Source organism: Lucilia cuprina, chromosome 2 (assembly GCF_022045245.1).
Source record: "Lucilia cuprina isolate Lc7/37 chromosome 2, ASM2204524v1, whole genome shotgun sequence".
In the NCBI taxonomy this organism is placed as follows: Eukaryota; Metazoa; Arthropoda; class Insecta; order Diptera; family Calliphoridae; genus Lucilia; species Lucilia cuprina.
This window is the reverse complement of record NC_060950.1, coordinates 6,328,601-6,334,600: the sequence shown is the minus strand read 5'-3', so window position 1 is coordinate 6,334,600 and position 6,000 is coordinate 6,328,601. Positions and strand designations below refer to the sequence as shown.

The following is a 6,000-nucleotide window of genomic DNA, read 5'->3' as shown; positions in this document are numbered from 1 at the left end:
TCTGTTCTAGTTCTGTTCTAGTTCTGTTCTAGTTCTGTTCTAGTTCTGTTCTAGTTCTGTTCTAGTTCTGTTCTAGTTCTGTTCTAGTTATGTTCTAGTTCTATTCTACTTCTGTTCTACTTCTGTTCTAGTTCAGTTCTAGTTCTGTTCTAGTTCTTTTCTAGTTCTAGTTCTGTTCTAGTTCAGTTCTAGTTCTGTTCTAGTTCTGTTCTAGTTCTGTTCTAGTTCTGTTCTAGTTCTATTCTAATTCTGTTCTAGTTATGTTCTAGTTCTATTCTAGTTCTGTTTTAGTTATTTTCTAATAACTTTTAGAAATCAACAAATCTTTTTAAAATCTTAATTATTTTTGAAACAACCTTATTATTTCTCTTCTTTTTTTCTCATTTAAAATAAAAAAAAAATTATTAATTATTACTATTAAAGCATAAAAATAATTAATAATCAAGGTACCTAAGAAACAAAAACGAACAAAAAGTAATAAATATTATTAATAATGGTATAAAATTTCAAATACAAGTGTTTCTTTCACGATTCTCTTTTCAAAATAGTTTCTTAAATAATAATAATAATAATTATAATGATTATTACATACAAAAGGAGAAAGCGTTTTTAATTTAGAAAAATTAAAGTTTAATAATAAATACCAAATATATCTATAATTTCTATCTATTAGAAAAAAAAAATAACCAAAAAAAATTAAATAAATTTCGTAGTAGTTAAAAGAGATTAAACAATATTAGTCTTAGTATAACATACAGCACAGATGGATTTTTTAACACACACAGCTGGAGAGTTGAATGTATTTATAGGAAAAGCAATGAGGAACAATGTTAAGACAATTTCTCACACAGTTTTCAAAATTAGTAACATTAACAGGCGGGTGCGGTGCAGTGCAGCCAACAGCAGAGGCAGCAGCAGTACAAGTAGCACACATGAAGTAATTTCCCTTCAAAGTCAGTCAGTCAGGCAGGTAGTTAGTTCGTTTTTCTTAACAGTAGTTGGGTTAACGAAAAAAAACCTTGATTTTTTACGTAATATTTAGAAGAATCTGTTATATTTGCTTATAAGAGATTACTAGTTATTCTATATAAAAGATAGACCGGGGTAAGCGACTTTGTCTGGCTGTTGTGTGTGTTTGTTTGAAAGGCGGTAAAAATTGCGTAGACATTTGAAAATAGTCATAAAGTCATAAATCTTTTTTATTACTTCTCTTTTAACAGTGGTTTTTAGTTAAGGTTTACTTAGGTCTTTGTAGGCGTAGTTTAGTTTTTATATCAAACATTAAAAGAAAAAAAAAACTTTATACTAATTTCTGCTCTATTGTTTTTAACATGTTTTTTTGTTGGATTTTTCTTTTCTTTAAATTTTAGTTATTCTGTATTAATTTCAATTTCTCACGTTTGTCCGTTAAGGAAAATTTATTGCCATCTTGGAAAGAGATAATAAAAACTTACTTTTAATTACTGTAAATAATTGAACAAACTAATAAACAAGTACAATCTTAAATAATAATTTGTTGTAAACAACTCGTAGTTTGACAACCTCAAAACACTTACAAACTGTCAAAAATAAGAAAATACTAGAGAAAATTTTATGATCGCGGTTTTCTTAAAATAGATCATAATACACACTCACACTCTATCTCCGTTTCTAGAGAGGGTGTCTTTTCTCTCTCACTCTCTCTCTTGTAAATGTTTCAAATCATACATTTCTCCCGAAAATAGTTTTATTAATGACTGATTTTAAAAGTACTTAAGGGAAAAGGGTCTAGTATATTTTACAATTAGTTTTGACATACGCATGTCATGTCATAATTATAACGGAATGTTTATTTTTTTTTGTCTGTAAACTGTCAATCATATTTTCATTCAGCTTTGCAACTGAATACTATTTTAAATAGCCCAATAATTAACAAATCAACACATTTTATAGGCCATAGTAACAGGTACTTACTTTAGAAATTGGAAAAAAGTGACAGCTTGTGGTTTTAATTTAAAATTTTAATAGAATTTAAAAATTTAATTTACCTGAAATAGCAACCTTCAATTAAAATAATTTAAGAAACAAATTATTTGAAAATCATACATTTTAATAAAAAAAATTCTTATTAAAAAAATTCTGAAACATTTTGTTGCAAAGCTTTTTTAAAATGAAAGCTTATTTAAGTTAGTTTAAAAAAATTATATGTATTGTTGCACAGATTTTGTTGCAACGAACAATAAAACGGCTTTTGTAACGAAAGTTTATAAGTTGTTTTTAAAATCTTTTTTTTCAAGAAAGTTTGTAGCAGGAAATACATTATTGTATAAGAAGCTTTTTCCAATATTTTAAATGTTTTTAAAAAGCTGTCTTCAATTTGGTGCAATGAAGAATTCAATCAATGTTTTTGCCTTAAAAGACCTGCAGGAAAAGCTTCCTGTTCAAAAAGATTTTTCAAAAGCTTTTTGTTTTGAAACTTTTTCGAAATTTTTGTTTTAAGAAAGTTTTTACAAAAGTGCTTTATTTTGTTTTAAGAAAAATGTTCTGAAATTTTTATTTTAGGAAAGTTTTCACAAAAGCTTTTTATTTATTAGAGTTTTAACAAAAACATTTTATTGATAAAAGCTTTACAAAAGCTTTTTATTAACTAAAACTTTTATAAATGCTTTTTAATAATTATAGCTTTTACAAAAGCTTTTTATTTGGTAAAGTTTTTGTATAAACATTTTATTTATTAAAATTTATAAAAACTTTTTTTTTTAATTTTTGAAAAGTTTTTTGAAAAGCATTTTGTTTTAAGAAGCTTCTTTAAATATTTTCAATACAATTGATTAAAACTTTTAACAAAGCTTTTTATATATGAAAGCTTTTTCAAAAGCTTTTCATTTATTAAAACTTTTACAAAAGCTTTCTATGAAGTAAAGTTTTTGCAAAAGCTTTTTGAAAAGCATTTAGTTTTAAAAAGCTAACTTTTCTTTTAATATTTTTTAAAGTTGCTTTAAAAGCTTTAATAAAAGCTTTTGAAAAGTGTTTCATTAAAATATTTTCAATACAATTAAAAAAAGCTTTTTGTTGTTTTTTTGCCTTAAGAAACTAGAAGAAAAGCTACTTTTTTAATAAAGCTTATAAAACATGCTTTTAGAAAAGTGTTCTATTAAAAAGACATTTAGAAAAACGTGTAGTTTTAAAGATAACCTCTGCAAAAGTGTTTTGTTTTAAGTTAACTTTTATAAGAACTATTTAAAACGTTTGATGCAAAAGCTTTTTGTTATAAAAAGTTTTTTTTTTTTAATTTTGCTCAACTAATTTTAATTTTCCTTATACTTTCTAGTTAGTTTTAAGATAGAGCAAAAGCTTTTGGAAAGTTTATATAAAATTTCTTTGTTTGCTTTAAAGAGAGCAAGCTTTTTGTTTTAAGAATGCTTTTAAAGAACATTAAGAAAATATAAAAAAGCTTTTGCAATAGTGTTTTATTGTTTAAAACACGTTCGACACGATTTAGAAAGCTGTTTTGAGAAAACTTATACGAAAGCAAATTTTTAATTCAACAACGTGTCTAAAGAGCTTTAAATAAGCTCTTTTCTAGATAATAGTACTCGTGCGTAAAAAACTGCTTGCGACAATTATATTTGTTTTACAATTTCTTAGAATCATAAATATTTCTTCATTAAAAAATCACCTTTAATACAACCACTAAATCCCCCTAATACAAATTTGTTTGGCAAAAGATAACAAAAAATTCCCCAAAAACAAAAATTAAATATTAATAATAATTATAAAATAAAAGACACACTCCATCTAACCAATAAATACATAAATAATTTCTTAATAATAAACCAGAAGCAAATGAACTTTCTCAAAGAGGTCAATGAATTTTGTATCTATTTTTTTCTACTAAAACTAAAAACAACAAGAAAATTGTTTAAAATAAGCAAAAAAAAATATATATAAAAAATGTTAATATATTATTTGTTAACAACAAATAGAAGACAACATACAGTTAAACTAAACACCAAACAAAAAAAGAACAATATCAGCTTTAAGTCAAAGCTTAAAAGTTGTTGTTGGAAGCTGTTTTTAAAAAATTAAAAAAAATATATACATATATACTAAATAGTTAAAAGTTTTAACTTGTGATAGCATTTATTGATACATACCAGCAATTATGTTAACTAATGTTATTTTTTGTTTACTTAAAAACTATAAAAAAAAAACTTTTTTAAATGAATATGAAATTAGGAGAAATACTTATTTATTGTGTTTTTTTTCTAACTTTAGCTTAAGAATAAATTAATTACATTTGACAGTTAAAGACAAGTTTGAAGAAAAAATAAAAAATATATAGTTAAAGATTTAATTATTTTTTATTTGAAACTAATAGCTTTAAGGCTTAGAATGAGGACATTAACTTTTAGTTAAAAAGTTTGTGGGAAATAATAATATTCTGAAATGTTGAAATGTCTTAATTAATAATTTAAAATGAAATTATTAATTAAAAAATGTTCATTTAGCAAAAATTATTAAAAAATTTCTTAAAACTCCTAGATTTATCTACATATTACAATTATTTTTATTATTTTTTTATTTTAATTTAACTTTTAGTTATCAAAAATAATTTATCTTTAAACTTTCTTTCTAACAAACATTTTTTTGTCTTTTTTTTACAGATTTATGTTAATATAATATATTTTGGCTTTCGTATATAAAAAGTTTTTGAAAGAGAAATAAATACTACAAGAAACAACAACAACAATTACAAAACACAGAACATATTGACAGCAAAAACTACAAAGAAAATTACAAATATTTTTTTTCTGGCAAGTAAGTAAAGTTTAAAATTTTTACTTAATTACTTAATAAATGAAATATACTTAAGAAGCTGTTGAAATTTACAGGGTTTTATCAGATTTTATGTTCAAAGCAAGCTTTGGTGGAAAAGTTTTTTGAGCAACTTAAGAAAACTATTTTTAATACAAAAAAGTCTTAGAAATTCCTGCCTGTTACATAAAAAGCTTTAGTTATTCCTAATTGTTTGTTTAAAGAAAGTTTTTTCATAATGCTTTTATGACAGCATTTCATTTAAATAAAGTTTGTTAATTCGTTATATAGAAGCTTTCGCATAAAGTTTTTTTTAAATCCCTATGAAAATGGCTTTCCTTAATCTTGCTCATAAAGCTTTTTCTTTTAAAAAGGCTTTTTTCATAAAGCTTTACTTCTGGCGTAAAGCTTTAATGAAAACTTTTCATTTAAATAAAGTTTGTTAATTCGTTTTATAGAAGCTTTCGCATAAAGTTTTTTTTTAATCCCTACGAAAACGGCTTTCCTTAATCTTGCTCATAAAGCTTTTTCTTTCATAAAGCTTTACTGCTGGCGTAAAGCTTTAATGAAAACTTTAATAAAATTTAACAAAAGCTTTACCTTCGAGTGAGATTTTTTAAAAATTTTTTTTAAAAGCTTTTACATACACCTTTTACAAAGTATTTTGATTTTAATAAAGGCATTTTTATAAAGCTTTTTTTAATTAAAGTTTATTAAAAGCTTTTACATAAAGGAATTGTAAAGAAACAAAGTTTATAGTTTAACTAGGTTTTTTATATAGCTTTTACAACAGCTTGTCGTTTTAACAAAGTTATTTTGTTTTAATAAAGTTTTACAGCTTTCTAGAGTATTTTGGATTAAATAAAAGCTTTTTTTCACAAAGCTTTTCTTATATTAAAGTTTAGTAAATAAACGTTTTTCATAAGTTATTTTACAACAGCTTTTCGTTTTTCTCAAGTTTTACAAAAGTTTTTATAAAAGTTTTTTTATACAGGTTTTACAAAGACATTTTTTCTAATAAAGGCTTAAAGCTTTTCTTTTTATTAAAGTTTAGTTAAAGCTTTTAGCTAAAGAAACTGTATACAAACAAAGTTTTATAGTTTGAAAAGTTTTCGTAAAGCTTTTGCAACTGGCTTTTCGCTTTTATCAAGCTTTTACTTAAAGAAATCTTTTACATTAAAGTTTAAGCATTTAGGAAAGTTT

General features: G+C 23.6%; 1 protein-coding gene across 3 annotated transcripts in view; it reads left to right on the top strand.

Moving 5' to 3' along the window:
• Positions 1-6,000, top strand: part of LOC111681675 (protein abrupt) — a 103,680-nt gene that overhangs the window by 10,155 nt on the left and 87,525 nt on the right. For all 3 annotated transcript variants that reach the window (XM_023443559.2, XM_023443560.2, XM_046946604.1), the window contains exon 2: positions 4,647-4,800. The gene's annotated coding sequence lies outside the window, so the exon portion shown is untranslated. The remainder of the gene's footprint in view (positions 1-4,646; positions 4,801-6,000) is intronic.